Source organism: Gymnoscopelus microlampas (genome assembly GCF_963454915.1).
Source record: "Gymnoscopelus microlampas genome assembly, chromosome: 12".
NCBI lineage: Eukaryota > Metazoa > Chordata > Actinopteri > Myctophiformes > Myctophidae > Gymnoscopelus > Gymnoscopelus microlampas.
The window spans coordinates 15,682,645-15,701,618 of NC_139949.1; the positions used below are offsets into that span (position 1 = coordinate 15,682,645).

At 41.8% G+C, this 18,974-nt stretch overlaps 1 protein-coding gene across 2 annotated transcripts in view; it reads left to right on the forward strand.

The window, feature by feature from the left end:
• shroom1 (shroom family member 1) overlaps window positions 1–18,974 on the forward strand; it is a 55,606-nt gene that overhangs the window by 430 nt on the left and 36,202 nt on the right. For both annotated transcript variants that reach the window (XM_084073173.1, XM_084073175.1), the window contains exon 2: window positions 14,291–14,384. The gene's annotated coding sequence lies outside the window, so the exon portion shown is untranslated. The remainder of the gene's footprint in view (window positions 1–14,290; window positions 14,385–18,974) is intronic.

The window sequence follows — 18,974 nt, forward strand, 5'->3', positions numbered from 1 at the left end:
ATGGTTCACTTTATGTAAACATTACCCAGGTGTTTGTTTTCAAAGGAGAGGAAAATAATAAGGCTACCACGTAGTGAGATGCATTGTTTGTCCATGTCTCTCTCTCTCTCTCTCTCTCTCTCTGTGTGAGGCAGGCTACCATATTTAATGGATGTGGAATTACACAGCTGTTAACCATACACACATTTGTGAAAGGTATGGTTTGATTGGCTGATTGCAGACTTTATTAGACATAAATGCAAACAGCAGGAGCCAGGAGGTACATGTCAGACATTTGGGCTAAAAGGATAACACAAAAAAAGTCCAGGGGACTTCACTTGTTTCCATTGTGGTCCTGAGACATTTCTTTTTCTCTTAAATCTGTCACGTGTTTAGCTTGATTTGTTTTTTTTTATCTCATTTCCACCATAAGCTTAGTTTCTCTGACCAGGAATATACTCATTTTGTACTAATAGGCTCTATGCACAGCAGCCATATTGTGAAGACATTCACAGGTGTTGCCAATGATACTAATTAAGGCTCTTTTCCATTCTGGTCAAATAGAGTCAGGGTGCTGATATTGTGCATGTTGACTCACTGGAAACACTCTGCTACACCAAGTGGCTCTAAAATTTGGGTCCAGGGACCCTCATGGTTCCTTAAGTGGTTTCCAAATGGCCCCTTACGAGTGTGTAACGGGTCCATTTGGTTCCATGTGTACACTCTCAGAGTTATGAGGGTCATGGAAATTGAAAAATCTGATAACCACTGTGCTACACTAAATGGAACAGAGCCTTCATTAGTATCATTGGTAACACCTGTGAATGTCTTCACAATATGGCTGCTGTGCATAGAGCCTAGAGTTCTGGTTATAGCTGGTTTACTATACATTGTACCAGAGAAATACACATGGATCAATTAACCTTCACAACAAATAACTATGTTCATTATTGTGCAATAATAAATGAGCATTGAATGGTCCTCTATGAATAGCCTATTATAGCTACTGTGTTACACAGAACACCATGTCTTACCACACTGTAAAGACAGTGGCATTGTGTACAAACAGTGACTAATAACATACAGTTGTGGATGTTTCCTTAACAAATGCAATTATATTGTCCGCTGACATTGTAAAAAAAGAACCGTGTTGCATTTCCCTGCTTGTTGGTCTCAGATGAACCTGCCACTGAATAATGCACAGGAGGGCCTTTCTGCCTAATGACTTAACTATGTTTTATTTAAAGTGGGAACAAAAGGCCTCCGACCATTGCGGCAGCAGGGCTGTTTTGTGGGGTAACCGGACACTGGTGTTTTGTCCGGGGGGCTGAAAATGAAGCACTCACGCGGCGTGCTGGTACAGATGGTTTTGGAGCAGGAGCACACTGCCCCTCTCTGTGTGTGATGTTGAAGCTGAACAGTGGGCTCAGCGGTGGTTCCACTCAGCCCTGTGTGTGGGGCACTCTCTGGCTCTCCGCTGTCACCTCCAGGCTCTGACCCAGGACATAGGAGTCATTAGTGAACACACAGAAACAGACATGGGGGCCGAGGCAGAAGTGGGAGGTCGACGAGAGATATCAGAGGCACTTTACACAGGCGCACAAACATGCAGCCTCCAAGAAAACGCACACACACGCGCGCATAGTATACGATACACACTCACACACATGGACATAATAGCAAAGACAAGGTCAGAGACACATTTTGAGCACTTAACACCAACCTTAACACACCTTACGCACGTGATGACACGTGCACAGTCTGCAACACACTTTTTGTAGACAGGAAAGTGAGGGCATGGGGGTGGGATGACATGCAACCTGGGGCGGCTGGAATCGGACCCAGGACAATGTAGATAAACTAGTTGAGCTACACTTGTGCACCGTGTGTTTGTGTGTGTGTGTGTGTGTGTGTGTGTGTGTGTGTGTGTGTGTGTGTGTGTGTGTGTGTGTGTGTGTGTGCACAGTACACACACATAGGTGCATGCCATGGTGCAGGCCAGAGCTTCATCTGATGTTGTCATATTGCCTACATAGATAGTCGCGCCGTGTCAGTGTCTGAAGACGGTCATTGGTTTTGTCAGATGAAGTGAAGTTTGAGATGATAAAATGTACCCTGCAGGCCAGGGTCAAGTAAGTTCTCCATTAGCTTGCTTGGATGCATTCGAGACCTATCTTCCCAACATGCATTAACGCACGCACGCACGCACGCACGCGCGCACGCACGCACGCACGCACAAGGCCATATGCCTTTACAGTATGAAATGTTGGAGAGGTCATATGCATGTTTAAGTTTGGTGCTGGTGGATTGTCTGGTGGTGTTGTTGGCTTGTCTTCATTCCAATTTAACCGTCTCTCCCAGAAACAGAGGAGGCGGAGGAGGTATGCACTATGTAGGAGAGGGCTATACAATTAGTGCCGGGCCACAAAGCTGTGGGCCGTACAGGTAAACTGACCCAGAGTGATGAAACATGATCTCTCTCTCTCTCTCTTTCGCTTGCTTGCTCCCTCCCAACCTACCTGGAAACTAGAGAATGTGTATAATAATAGGTGTGTGTGTGTGTGTGTGTGTGTGTGTGTGTGTGTGTGTGTGTGTGTGTGTGTGTGTGTGTGTGTGTGTGTGTGTGTGTGTGTGTGTGTGTGTGTGTGTGTGTGTGTGTGTGTGTGTGTGTGTGTGTGTGTGTGTGTGTGTGTGTGTGTGTGCGCGCGTGCGTGCGTGTGAATGTACATCAATGCGATGTAAGAATGGCATGGATGAGAATGAAATAGACTTGTGCTCTCTTTGTTACGCCATTTACAAATGGAAGTAATGTCAGTACTTTGAATGTCAAAGCCCCTGAAGTTGTTTCTGGCCCAGAAATGTAAATCATGAGTGCAGAAAGCCTGCCGTAAGCTCAGAAATTATATCTATCCTTTAACTAGATTATAAAATAAATTGGCCAATCAGAGTGTCACTGAGAGCAAATTATGCAGACATAAACCTTAACGTGTTAAAATGGCATTGTAAGATCAATGTGCATGAACTTGGCAAAAGAAACATTGGTCGCAAGCGAACCAGTCGATCAATGTACTATAGCTCTGGTAGACATGAAGGTGGTATATTCTGGTCTATTTAACCCTTTCAGACCGGGAATGCATCTGTGTCATTTTAAGATTTCTTTGGCTATTCAAAAATAGCAGATATAAAAACTGCTATTTTTGAAAAAGCTTGAACATTTGTGCAAATCTTTGCTTCTGGGGATTCTACAAATGTCTTTGTGTTTTTTGAAAAACTCTCAAACTTTTTTCATGTCAAGGAACCCCAAAATGATATGTATTTGGCAGCGGACCCCATCTCAAAATATGTTCTTCCAGGGACCCCAGAAGCAAAGATTTGAGTTAAAAATGTTCGCTCTAAAAAAATATATATATATATTCAAGATTTGATTAAGATTTTCTAAAATAACAGATCTACAAGCTCATAGTGCGGCACTCGGTGCCGTGCTATGAGCTTGTAGATCTGCTATTTTTGAATAGCCCAAAGAAATCTTAAAAATGACACAACGGGTTAAAAGTGAGAAGAAGCCAGCGATATATTTGCAAACCTGAGTCACCCTGGGAGGTCCCAGTGAGTGAATTTTTCAGGTCATGTGAGAGACAAAAATAATGGTGAAGAAAGTAATAGCCTGGAGGCCAAAACATGTTGGTGATACAGTTACTTGCATAGTCCAACACCTTTATAAGTACTTTACAGGAATATGTGTCACCTTAAAGAAGCCTCCCGTTAAACAAAACAAGCAACCAGGAAATACTGTGTTTTCCAGTACATAATATGATGCCTCACTGCCATGCATCAGGGTGTGACACTGTGACACCCTGATGATGGCAGAGAGGCCCAAACATGATGGTGATACTAACATAGTCCAGCAACTACTTCTTTTTGGCCGCATTAAACCTGGCATTGCTATTTTAGGCATGTCGTCATTATAGGTTAATTCCTTTCAAAAATGTTCAAAATGTTATCCGACAAGTGTTGTGAGCTTGTAGACAGGCTTGTAGACAGGCTATTATTACTTTTTTTTGTCAAATTTGTTTCATATTATTAAAATGTTTCAAAAAAGTCAGACGCGTTGTGAGCTTGTAGATTGCAGTTTTGACCATTCGTTGTAGTATGATGATGTAGAGCTTAAAGGGATAGGATAGAATAGGATAGACTTTATTTGCCATTTGCACAAGTGCATAGGAAAGTTTGGAGCTCAGCTCCCAGGGTCAGCATTTTAAAAGAAAAGAAAACATACAGTACATCCTACAATCCTCCTACCACCACATTTCCTAAAAGGCAAATATCAAATATCATAAATAAGCGCGTCATAGTCTAAAAAACAGTGCCAATAGTAGTGCAATTCATCTTATCATGATCTGTCATGATTTAGTTCATCTGCTCTGATTCAGTTCATCTGTCATATTGACTACCGTCCTTAATGTCCTCGGCTACTAAGCGCACAGTGGCAGGAAAAAAACCTGTTAAAAAAGCGTGTTGTGTCGGTGGAGATGCTCTCTGGCCTGTGGTGTCTCCAGAGAGCATCTCCACCCACACAACACGCTTTTTAAACACCCCCAAAATGTTCACCCCCAAAATGACTTTTTTTCTCATCGTCACCCCATGGAGACTTGAATCCATGGATATTTTTTTCGTTTTTGTCGCATTCCTAAGCCAACGGTTTTATGTTCCGGTATAGGAGACACAAAGAGTCTCCTTTGTGTCTCCTGCCAGAACCGCCTACCGTTCCACTGGTCAACAAATTATTGGCTTAGGAATGCGACTAAAAAAACAAAAACAATATCCATGAATTCAAGTCTCCATGGTGTGACTAATCGATAGCAAAACATTTTTTTGGGATGAACTATCCCTTTAAGTTAACTGCAACAGAAATGTGTGTGGTCTTCACATAAAGACCCATACAATTGCGAGTCTTCCTTCCATTGGCATTGTTAGTCTCAAGAAGGAAATGGCAAGTAGCCCACAGCGAAGAAGCTCACGGTTCAAGGAAATGGGCAATGCCCTGAATGACTAATTCCAGTTATTTGAGGGATGCAGAGTTTTTTCCTTCATTTATTTCCTTATCATTCAATGGTCAAATTACATAATTGCCCCCCCCCCCCAGCAATATAGTTATGTAAGATTATGATGGGCTTTATAATAATGATCTGAGGAAACACTGCATTTGATAAACTATGTCGATCATCACACGCTGTACTGTTATGATACAAAATAATACTCGTCTGACTGAAGTCCAGCTGTCTGGCTTTTATCAGGGTTTTAATAGATAGGTTGTGTGATCCTACAGTAGATGAGGTTACTACGATGCAGAGATAAGGCTGCGACAGACAAAGGGACATTATGTCATGCACATGGAAACCGTGGAAGGGAACACTGTCAGGGTCCTTCTTGGGCCTGTCACAATTATTACATAATCGTCTGATCGCAATTATTTGAGATAGTCGCAATTATTTTTGCATAATCGATGTTGAAAAATTTCACACATTTTCGCAAATGTAAAAAGCGGAAATAGCTGATCTACAAGCTTACAACGCGTCACTTCGTGACACGTTGTAAGCTTGTAGATCAGCTATCTCTGCTATTTTTACATGTATAAAATTATTGAATATGTCAATAATGTCTTTGTATATTTGAGTTATTTGTCATATCTGCTCTGTACAATTATTTATTACGAAGCCTAAAAGGCTTCATTATGCTCCAATGTTCAATGCTAAACACACAATTAAATCATTAATCGCAATTATTTGAGTGACAAGTAATCGTCAACTTAAATGTGTTATTGTGACAGCTCTAGTCCTTCTAACAGCAGCAACTGACAGTAGTAATGGCGTCGGAAATACTGACAATGAATACTTGCCTCTGAGATGTAGTATAGGAGAAGTAAAAGTATAGACAATTGGAAATATTCCAGTAAAGTAAAAGTACCTCAAAATTGTACTTAAGTACAGTACTTTTTGTTCCCATATGAATCTTTACAGTATGTTCACGCCACATGCTGTGTCATCAGGGTCAAATGTTGATAAGAAGGTAAAAGACATTGCAGAGCACATGAATGTGAGGTAAACCTCTCAACGCGTTGCATAACGTCATGTAATCGCTACCGTACTCTACAGCCCTGGAAAGCAGCGATGGAACATTATAGATGAGCTCATGGGAGTTCGTTCGGTTTGATGAAATGGATGAGGTAATGGGAGCAGGTTCATTTTGAAGATGCATTTGTGAGGTATTTAGAGCAGCCATAGCTGAATGTGGAAGGGAGGCCACCTGGGAAACACATGGTCCCAAGTTTGATTCCCGGCCCCCCCGGCTATGTACTGAGGTGTCCATGAGCAAGACACTTAAAGGGATAGTTCACCCCCAGACTTTTTTTTCTATCGATTAGTCACCCCATGGAGACTTGATTTCATGGATATTTTTTTTGTTTTTGTCGCAATAATTTGATGACCTGCAGCGGTTCCGGTAGGAGACACAAAGAGTCTCCTTTGTGTCTCCTACCGGAACCACTGCCTACCTGGTCCGCTTATCCAATGAATACAGTACCTGCCCCTCCCACTGATGAAATACCCATTAACCTCCACTGGAAAACACCACAATTCCATACCTATTAGGCGAGCTATGTTAGTGCACTCTGGTTGCCCCGAAGGGGCGAGGCTCCCCCTTTTGGGCGGGGGCGCGGGCGGGGACTTCTTTCTTCTACAATAGAAGAGTTAGGACGTCACATTCTAATACAGCCCGAATACCCAATCTCAGCACCGGCCACAGTGGTGCACCTCGCTAATCAATTAGACTAGTCGACTAAGCGCCGTCCGAGTTATATACCGATAGGCACATAATCGTAAATATGTCGTTGGGGACTGCGTTTGAACCAACTGCCACTCAAAGTGACTACTGGCCAATCCCAGTGCGTCTTTCCCGGGACTTACCCAGCTCTCAACTTCCGGTACACAACCAGAGTGCACTAACATAGCTCGCCTAATAGGTATGGAATTGTGGTGTTTTCCAGTGGAGGTTAATGGCTATTCCATCAGTGGGAGGAGCAGGTACTGTATTCATTGGATACGATAGAGATAAATAGAAACATAGCCCTGCTGTGCTGTTGATAACAGGGATGTTAGTGGCAGACAGTAAAATGTATTCCTTCCTTTAAGTTCGAGTGTAATGAGAAACAGGTGCAAACCAAAATAATTGATTAGGATATGAGGAAGTGAGTTTCCAGATATTGGATGGAGAGATTGGAGAGAGAGACTCTGAAGTCCTGACTGACAGAGGGAGGAGGGTTAGAAAATGAAACGTTCCACAGAGTGCTATGTACCTTGTGAAGATGTGAAAGTGGGTGGATGATGATTTGTGCGCGGGCATCCACTCTGACATTCCGTGCATTGTGGGTCTCTCTCCTTTAGAAAGATAGCGAAGCCACCTACGGTTATCTCAGGAAGCACACGGGTAGCAGTGAAAAGAGCCTGTGTTTGAGGAACGCACGCACACACACACACGCACGCACGCACGCACGCACGCACGCACGCACGCACGCACGCACGCACGCACGCACGCACGCACGCACACACACACACACACACACACACACACACACACACACACACACACACACACACACACACACACACACACACACACACACACACACACACACACACACACACACACACACACACACACACACACAGAGAGAAGCTCTCCAACTCCCTTTCTCCACCTTTAATCTAGTTTCCTCCCTGTGGCAGTGCTGTGTACGGGCCACGGGACCCCCATCCGGAGGGGGGTGCTCCATTGTATCTGGGCTTGGCCATCGGTCAACAGTGGTCTGTTGAGTTATTGTCAGTTCAAGGTGTGTGTGTGTGTGTGTGTGTGGGGGGGGGGGGGACAGAAAGGCCTCCTCAGGTCCTATAATAGGACAGAAGGACACGACGAGGACAAACTAATAGTTACCGTCAGAGCCGCCATTATGGCTCGTTAATATGAGAAGGGAGGGGAAGGTGTGTGGAACATTACTGGTTATCTGTCAGGGCCACACCCACCCACACTATTGTATATGGGCCTATAGGTCTGTTCAAGTGATACCCCTGGGTCATATGTCATGGCTATGCAGGAGAAGAGAGGAGCTCTCTGTGTGTGTGTGTGTGTGTGTGTGTGTGTGTGTGTGTGTGTGTGTGTGTGTGTGTGTGTGTGTGCGTGTGCGTGTGCGTGTGCGTGTACGTGTGTGTGTGTGTGTGTGTGTGCTGTGTCAGAGCACCTTGCACTGGGGATGGTCACAAGTTGCTTTGAAAAATGCATCTTACCATAATGACTTTGTCATCTTATACAACAACACAGAAAACGTATATTTTGTATTCTGCCCGAGTAAAAGACGATTTACACTTCGTCGACAAAGTGTATATATATTTTGTTTTCCTTTTCCTTTTTTTTCATTCACACTTTGAGGAAAGAATCCTTGTCGACTCCACGGTTGCCCGTAAGATCCCAGCGTGGGGCAGCTAAGCCCCTCTCCTGCATCAAAGTGGAAATTAAAGACCCGTTTCCTGCAACACACAGAGAATAGAGGAAGAAAAGGAACATACATTGTTGCTTTTTTAACCACTGCTGGGACTACAAAGAGCGTGGGGCTTTTTTCCCCTGTTCTGTGTGCGTGTGTTTGGGAGGCAGAGAGAATAACAGGGACAGAGAGAGTCTATAGGGGGGGGGTATGAGGTACCTCCATCCTCTCTGTGCCAGCAGCAGGTGTGGTAACGGGGCAGTCTAGGGTTTCATGCTCCCTGATGAAAAGGTGTGGCTGAGGACTTGTCACTGAGACTTTAGATGGCGGTAATATTGCTGCCATATTAGCCTATAAAAGAGGCATTTACAGCAGTCTGACATGCGAGAAGAGCAGGAAGTAGAAGCTTGATGTGTGTGTACGTGCACATGCGTGCGTGTGTGTACGTGCACATGCGTGCGTGTGTGACTGTATGTGTGTGACTGTGAGTGTGTATGTGTGACACTGTGTGTGTGACTGTGTGTGTGTGCGCGTGCGTGCCTGCGTGCTTGCGTGTCTGTGTGTGTGTTTGTGTGTTTGCACGTGCAAAATTGCGCATTTGTATTTGTTCAGTAGAGCTCCTGACATATCAGTATGCTTTGGGTGATAAAACAATTATACGCCATCATTGTACTAATGTTATGAAATATTGCAAATATTGCGAGAGGGATTAGCAGCACTCACGGAAATGTCCTTCAGGCACTTGTTATTTATTTAGATTTTAAAGGACTTTTCTAGACCATGCACCTGGTAAATAATTACTAGGAGAAACTTGAGTAGTGCTCGCATTCTCTAAGTTGTATGCCAAATTTTGCCCTTTGATAAGGTGAGGTTTAACAATGGACTGTTCTGTTTATTACTTTTTATATCCCTCTGATTATCTTTCAATTATCCGTGGGTGTAACAACTTGCAGTGAAATGAAACTTGCTTTGAGTCACGTAATGTACCATTAGGTTTCAGTTTCAAGGAGAAAGTAGTCTATATGTATTATCTCAAACTATATTATTTGATAGCTGCAATAGATTGTTTCTGACCGGTGTTCACTGTAGGCTTGTCTTTGACCACACTCTTCCTACAACAACCGTACTCTTCGTCCATTGCAAATTACCAGTGGTGGAAAGTAACTAAGTACAATTTTGAGGTATCTTTACTTTACTGGAGTATTTCCATTTTTCAATACTTTTACTTCTACTCCACTACATAAAAATATTGTACTTTTACTCAGCTACAATTATTTGAAAACTTTAGTTACTTTGCAGATATAAATCATTATATTATAAAACATACATTAACCACTTTAGCCCTATTTTATACATAGGCTTTTTTGAAAATAGCCGATCTACAAGCTCACAACGTGAGCTTGTAGATCTGCTATTTTCAAACATTTTAGTGCTTTTACTTTTGGTACTTTAAGTATATTTCGATGCCAATACTTCAGTACTTTTACTCCAGTAACATTTTGAGCACAGGCCTTTTACTTGTAACAGAGTATTTTTTATATTGTGGTATTGCTACTTTTACTTAAGTAAAAATATCTGAGCACTTCTTCCACCACCGTCCACCATTGACCATTACACATTACTCATAACACCACATTTGCATCTCTCTCTCCCCCTCAATCCATCACTTGTTTTCTAGGTTACAAAGTCCAGGGAGCTGTTTTCTGGTGAAGTTTAATCTCTCTGTTGATTTATTTTTGAAGTCTATAACCTCCTCCCGTCTCCCTACTCATTCCAGCCTTTGCTTTCTGTCTCCTTCTAATCCCTGGCCTGAGGCAGATAAACCTTTGGGGAACAAAAACAACAACAACAGCAACCAAAATGTAGCCATTGTGTGACTCGCTCCCCATGTTCCCGTCTAAATGAACCCACGGTGTCAGACTCCACACAATGGGGAGATTACGAATCACTTGACTCCTCGATCGTGGTGATTATAACTGTTCAAAAGCGAATAATTTTAACCCATTTAGACCGGGAAAGAATCTGTGTCTTTTTTAGATTTCTTTTGGCTATTCAAAAATAGCAAATATACAAGCGGCACCGAGTGCAGCGCTATGAGCTTTTAGATCTTTTTTTTTTTTTTTAAATCGTGAAAATGTGTGTAAATCTTTGAATATCTATTTTTCCATAGCGAACATTTTTAACTATTTTACAACTTCTGGCGCTTCCCTGGCACAAAATATTTTGAGATGGGGGTCCGCGGCCAAAATTCACATAATTTTGGGGGTCTTTCACGTGAAAATGTTTGTGAACCACTGATATTATAGCAACATCATTTTTTTTTGTTAGGATTTAGAAGACATTTGTAGAATCCCCCAGAAGCAAAGATTTGAGGTACAAATGTTTGCTTTGAAAAATATATATATTCAAAGATTTGCTCAAATTTTCACGAATTTTCAAAAAGCTTAGCAGATCTAAGCTCATAGCGCGGCACCGAGTGCTGCGCTATGAGCTTAGATCTGCTAAGCTTTTTGAGCTTGTAGATCTGCTATTTTTGCCCAAAGAAACCTAAAAAAGACACAGATTCTTTCCCGGTCTGAAAGGGTTAATCTTAGCCGTAAGAAGTTTGTCTCATTGTGCCAAAGCCGGCATTCGCAGGCGATGCTAAAAATGAGATACAAATGAGATGATGATAACTGTGAAGACCGTGTGAGTCTGTAGCCTCCGGGCGTGGGTGGGGACTCTGTAATTATAAAGACACTGGAACCGTCTCTGGAGCCGTATAATGTGACTTCAACACTCCTTTTGTTGAAGTCACCAGGTGAGAGGTTATTTTCCAAAACAGTGATCCGTTGCTGTTGCTTGGTTGGTGCCAGACTTGAGGCAGATCTGCTTCAACCCCCTTGAGGTCTGAATGGTGTTGTTCATCATCATACCGTCTGTTGGAGGTCAAGTCAAACCTCTCGGATGAAAAGGGTGCTTTGGGTGCCCTCAACTAGGCAACATTGCTGACAATGTGACGTGCCATCACACGGCAATATATTGATACTATATCGATATTGTCATATACGAGTAGATATAATCTAGATTTTGGGATGTAATTTTGTGATAATGGCATAAAAAAAAGCTATTTAAATATGCTGGACTCGGTATGGAGTTATGAAAATAACTTTAAAGGACGACTTCACAGCCATTTCACCCTATCATGTAATTGGTCCTCCCTAATGCTCATGATAAAATGGTACCATTTTTCTCTACTTGGTCTGTGAACACTTCAGAGGGCTGTGAACACTTCAGAAACCAGCCTACCAGTGACATCATTGTTAGGCAGATTTTTTAAATATTTATTACTGTGAAGTTCCTTCCTACTAAAGGGAATTGTGCAGTGTAACAGAACTCATAAGTAAGAGGTGAAGCTAGGTGAAGATAGTACCTGCATATGGAAATAAAGTGCAATCTTAATTTAAAAGGTTATTTTAAGATTGTGAAAAAGGATTCACACAGTCAAGGACTCACTAAAGATTGTCTCCTACAGTCTGTCCGGCAGTTTGCCGGAGGAGAGCATATTTACCCTGTTCACCCTGTTATTATTGGACTAGATTTAAACCCTTGTTTGTAGTTCCTATGCACGCTTCTGTGGCAATACTGACTCACTCACAACACTGGGTCAGGGGTCATCCAATGACCTACCTTCTTGGTAGATATATTGGTCAGAATTTGCTAATGTTTACTACTGCACATTTTAAAAGTGTGTTATTCCAATATTTGGTTTGCCATAATGTCCCAAGGAATGTACACTATAGGTTATACTTGTTGTTGCAACTGGAAATTTGGGCCAATTAAAAAAATCCTGTCCAAACCTAAGACACTGCTCTTTAAACAATTGTTTGTTAAATATTATGTTAAAAACTACAAAGCTTAAAGGGATATTTCACTTTCAAACATGTTAGGGGTCATTTGAACGTCTACTCTGACTTTTGTGTGCACCCCCGGACAGTTTTTAAGTTTCTTTATTCAGCATTTAGATATCTGATATTCATTTTATCAGACACGCCCCCCTTCCTATACAAACCCATTGTAACTTCAAACGTAACCACGTTAGATTAATTGAAAACACACGTCCTTGGTTCTGGTGACTGATATTGTCCTTCTAATACGTGATTTTTTCAATTACCCTTTTCATTTATTTTTGGAAAATGAAAAAGATTATAAATAAAAAATAAAATAAAATAAATTAAAAAAGTAATTGAAAAAATACGGCCCCCTCACGTATTAGAAGGACAATATCAGTCACTAGAACCAAGAACAGGTGTTTTCGTTGAAACTTACCCCCCTAGCTCTGAGGACCCCTCGTTCAAGACCCCTGGCATAGAACATAGAGAGTCTGACAGTTGAATATCCAATATACAGTAGATCTTCCATCGACCCCAAAAATATCCCTGGTTCCTCCAAGTCTGAGAACCACTTGTACATGATATAAATGTAACACTAACAAAACCAGAGTTGAATGAAGACCTGGGATCAATGGACACATATCACTGAACGTGAACCAGCCTTATGTGAAACCATGCAAGCAAATATCTCTAATGATAGGAATTTCCCTACCGCTTAATTCTGTAAGGAATTTACTGCAAGTCCACCCAAGGATTTAGAATCACAGGTGATTTCCCTCTTAAAGAAAGTTAGACCGTACGTGCTGTTTTGTAACCATTATTATGTCCAGCAGGAATGAGTGGGAGAGGTGCAGGGAGCGAAAAAAAGGGTAATTTGTTCCTGGCATAAGGAATGAATTACTCTCAGATGCTTATACCATCAGTGAGTATAGAAGACAGGGCAGGGTAGAGAATTTAGGTCATCTACAATGTGAGCCCCACGCGGCCTCTCTATCTTATCTAGTGGTCACTTCAGTGGAGAGTGAATGCAGCGAGTGTCAGTGTACAGTGAACTTTTTTTTAGAGACGATCACTTGCTAGAAAGTAACTAAGTACATTTACTCAAGTACTGTACTAGAGTACAATTTGGAGGTACTTTTACTTTACTGGAGTATTTCCAGTTTTCAGTACTTTTACTTCTACTCTTCTATCTCAGAGGCAAATGTTGTGCTTTTACTCCACTGCAATTATTTGAAAACTTTAGTTACTAGTTACTTTGCAGATATACATTATTACATTATACGTAGGCTATTTGACAAGCTCGGCTATTTTCAAACATTTTAGTACTTTTACTTTTGGTACTTTACGTACATTTTGATACCAATACTTTTGTACTTTTACTCAAGTCAATTTTGAATTCCGGACTTTTACTATTAACAGAGTACTTCTACATTGCAGTATCGATACCTCCACTCAAGTAAAACATTTGAGTTCTTCTTCCACCACTTGCTTGCTAGCACAGCGGCGGCCATCTTGGGGTCGATTGGGTGAGGTATAGAAGTGGACCGTTTGTCCACAACAAACCAGTCTCTCTGTGCGTTTTTGCAATGCAAATGTGGCACAACAACACCAGGACACTGTTTCCTGTCTCAGGGTCCTTGTCGCTGCCTGCCGCATGCACTGCCAGTTCACAGGCCAGCGTATCGGGTGTCGAGACAGCTCCTTTGTCGTTGTGCTGTTGTGAAGGCTTCATATCAGGTATAAAAGAAGAGATTATTGTCATTCTGTGGACATCCTTCTGGCTCCCTTTCATCAGCCCATATGAGTGGATAACAGTTGACCTACTTTTCCTCTCGTGGATTTCTCTTTTTAAAAGGTCTCATGTTTCTCTTTTTCCTCACTCTCTCTCTTTTCTCTCTCTGACCACCAGACATGATGTCACGCGTGTGATGATGACCACCACGGAGCAGCAGGTGCTCTACGCCTGAATGACCCTCCTCTGTCATCCATTCACTTCCTCAGAGGTCAGTAACTCAGTAGAATGTACTGTATGTGCGTGCGTGTGTGTGCGCGTGTGTATCCAACTCAGATATGAGGTAATGGATACACCAGTGGTGGAAAAAGTACTCACATTTCTTACTTAAGTAAAAGTATCAATGCTGCAATATAAAAATACTCTGTTACAAGTAAACGTCTGGAATTCAAAATGTACTTGAGTAAAAGTGCAAGAGTGTTGGCATCAAAATGGACTTAAAAGTACAAGAGGTAAAAGTATTCATTATGCAAAAATGTCCCATTTCACAGTTTTCAAATTATGCAAATCTTTTGAAAATAGCAGATCTACAAGCTCACAGTGCGTCGCATCGCGACGCATTGTGAGCTTGTAGATCGGCTATTTTCAAATGGCCGAAATGTATATAGGGCTGAGGTGGTTAATGTATGTTTTGTAATAATAATCAAAATCTACAAAATAACCAGTAACTAAAGTCGTCAAATAATTGTAGCGGAGTAAAAGTACAATATTTCTGCCTCTGAGATGTAGTGGAGTAGAAGCAAAAGTATTGGAAATTGGAAATACAAAGTGCAAATCCCCCAAAATTGTACTTAAGCACAGTACTTGAGTAAATGTACTAAGTTCCTTTCCCCCCACTGGTGTTCGCGAGAAATAGGCCATAGAGGAGATCTGTCCGTCAATGGGTGATTGGTGATATAACGATCTCAGGGGAGTGTGCCTGCCACGTAACACACATATTTGATTTATACCTTGGTGAGTCAGTACTGCTCTACACACAGCCCTGACTGAAGGCATAATGATGTACAAATGGTCAAATTCGGCTGCGGAGGGAGTATTTACTTTCTCGACTGCAGAGGATATTTTGATTTATCGGGACAGTTTGGGGGTGTGGATGTAATAATTCTGATGTGTCCGTTTTTCTTTTTTTGTGTGAATTCCTCCACATTTTAAATTGGTTACATACGATGGCAAGGTTGAGCACAGGGTCCTATTTTGGCGGCGTGGCAGAATGCCAACCCATCAAAACAGGGTTTGTCCGTATGTCTGTCACCACACCGGTCGATACGCAGCCAGCCTGTAGCTTAAATATTATAGTGTGGTTTTGCCACTAAATGCACATCGCTGCATTACATAGATCAACCTTTTTTGATCCCACAAAATCCCCTAAGGTAGATTGATTCTCAACTCATTCCACAGACTTTGAGCCAATAAACTCCATACTTTTGAGAAGCATCGTCTAATCCCAGAGGTTCCCAAACCTTTCCATGCCAAGGACCCCCAAATACCTGTAGCCTCTGGCTGCGGCCCGCCTACTGTGAAATGGCTTAAAAAACAAACAAACAAAAAAGAAATGGAAAACGTTTTTGTCAATAACAATGACATGCTCAAAATAGGGCATGTCAATTCACGAAACTCTTATGAATTGAATTTGAATGTAAATGATTTTTGATTCAAATTTTCAAATCAGCCCCAAATGTACACCCATAGTGCCCCCAGGGGCTGTGGGCCCCCCGCCCCCAGTTTGAAAACCTGTGGTCTATCCATCAACTGATAGAGTGCCGAATGAGTTGACGAGAGACGGACAGAAAACCCATACTCATAATTGCCTTGGTTCGAGTGTCTCAAAGCGAGCGGGAGAGTGTGTTGATGGTAAAAGACTGAGCATTGGTGTGGATTGAGGTTTCTGTGTCTGTCACATGAAGGAGCCATTGTGTGGTATAGCTCTACACCACAAGGCTATAACCGTAGCCCCTTACTACAATGACATCTGTTTTTGAGTAACCCGAGAGACTATTGACCATATTCACACGGCGGCCATTTTACTCTTAGGTCATACTTTGGGCCCCCCAAGGGCTAGTGGAAAGAAACCTGTGTCAGGGAGTGCAACAGGTAAATGCAACCAGGTTCAGCGTCTTCCTGTCTTCCTGTGTGAACTCATCGCACATTGGCGGGTCAACTTGACTTGGCACTTCTTTTTGCTGGAATGTTTTACTAAACTATGTGGCAGAAACAAAACAATGTTACACAATTAAGGATTGAATGTCAAATAATTTCTTTCAATTGGCAAAAGTGATTTTTTTTATAATTGGCCCAGATCGCTGACGTTCTCAAATTCAGTCACCTATTGGTCCCAGTACCTGTGCCACAGACAGCTCAGAATGATAATACGATTGTATAACTGGACACCATTGTCTTCAGCAGTTATGTAACTGTTATTTAATTAGACTTTTATGGGTAGTGTGTGTGTGTGTGTGTGTGTGTGTGTGTGTGTGTGTGTGTGTGTGTGTGTGTGTGTGTGTGTGTGTGTGTGTGTGTGTGTGTGTGTGTGTGTGTGTGTGTGTGTGTGTGTGTGTGTGTGTGTGTGTGTGTGTGTGTGTGTGTGTGTGTGTGTGTGTGTGTGTGTGTGTGTGTTTCCAGCCATAGCACTATACAGTATGTACCTACCACTGCATGTTTGCATATTGCCCATAAATGCACTGTTAGTTCAACAGGGCAATAGATAATCAGTGAATATCCCGCTGCAGATATTTGAACAGTTTCTTCTACTAATTCAATTATAATGTTAGTGTGAAGTAATTGATATTTGAAGAGATTCTCTTTCATTTGTTTCTAACCAACCAGGTTGGTAGACATGAGGACTCATTTAGCACACATCTCCCCAATTCCCTGGAACCAAGGCACTTACAAGTTGTGTAAGTGTGATATTGTTTTTGTTAATACATTTTCAGGCCTGGATACTGATTGTATCCAATCAGGAGAGAGAACCCCACACAAACCTTTTTATCCTGTAACCCAGAGGTGTGTTCTACCGTGTTACGCTATTTACGTAGTATACCGCCCGAGAAAATTTGAAAATAATCGCATACCGTCTACTGACCATTTCATTTGGTGACCACGCGTGAGTGTATATACTCGCGCATGTCATGTGTGTGGGAAGGAATAATATGGTATAAACCTAGAACACACCACAATGCAACCAGGTTCAGCGTCTTCCTGTCTTCCTGTGTGAACTCATCGCACATTGGCGGGTCAACTTGACTTGGCACTTCTTTTTGCTGGAATGTTTTACTAAACTATGTGGCAGAAACAAAACAATGTTACACAATTAAGGATTGAATGTCAAATAATTTCTTTCAATTGGCAAAAGTGATTTTTTTAATAATTGGCCCAGATCGCTTACGTTCTCAAATTCAGTCACCTATTGGTCCCAGTACCTGTGCCACAGACAGCTCAGAATGATAATACGATTGTATAACTGGACACCATTGTCTTCAGCAGTTATGTAACTGTTATTTAATTAGACTTTTATGGGTAGTGTGTGTGTGTGTGTGTGTGTGTGTGTGTGTGTGTGTGTGTGTGTGTGTGTGTGTGTGTGTGTGTGTGTGTGTGTGTGTGTGTGTGTGTGTGTGTGTGTGTGTGTGTGTGTGTGTGTGTGTGTGTGTGTGTGTGTGTGTGTGTGTGTGTGTGTGTGTGTGTGTGTGTGTGTGTGTGTGCGCGCGCGTGTGTGTGTGTGTGTGTTTCCAGCCATAGCACTATACAGTATGTGCCTACCACTGCATGTTTGCATATTGCCCATAAATGCACTGTTAGTTCAACAGGGCAATAGATGATCAGTGAATATCGTGCTGCAGATATTTGAACAGTTTCTTCTACTAATTCAATTATAATGTTAGTGTGAAGTAATTGATATTTGAAGAGATTCTCTTTCATTTGTTTCTAACCAACCAGGTTGGTAGACGTGAGGACTCATTTAGCACACATCTCCCAAATTCCCTGGAACCAAGGCACTTACAATTGGTGTAAGTGTGATATGTTTTTGTTAATACATTTTCAGGCCGGGATACTGATTGTATCCAATCAGGAGAGAGAACCCCACACAAAGATAATATATCAGTTTCAATTGTATAGTGTTCCAGTAAAAAATCGGCCTGCTCATTTTTTGTTTCATCACTTTAAATGTCACTTTTTTATCCTGTAACCCAGAGGTGTGTTCTACCGTGTTACGCTATTTACGTAGTATACCGCCCGAGAAAATTTGAAAAGAATCGCATACCGTCTACTGACCATTTCATTTGGTGACCACGCGCGAGTGTATATACTACACCCTGACCTACGTAACTTTGAATTATATAATTATTTTCAGGAACACACAATCTCAGTGTTAAATAACTGATTTATGAATAATCTGTGACTTGGGGATAACATTTGAGTGATTTAACTTAGTTTTTTCCCCTTCTTTTTAACCACTTTCAAGTCAACCTGGCGTCCCTATTTTGGGCATGTCATTATAGGCAAAATTGTAAGACAAAATCTGCAAACATTTTTGAAAACAGTAGATCGACACTTGGATTTTCACAAAAGATTTTAAAACCGTGATTTCTTTTTGAAAATGTAGTGGTTAAGTGTTTTTTTGTCAGGACTAGCACGATGTGTACAAAGAGTTGTTTGCTTTACCTCTGCTAACTTTGCTTATCATGCACATTCCTATCCTTGTCTCACTGCCAAGCACCCGAGCTATGTAACTGTCTATGATAAGGCGACAAGGGGACAGAGTGCCCTCTGGCACATGATGCGCTGTGTCAGGTGTGTGACCTGAAGA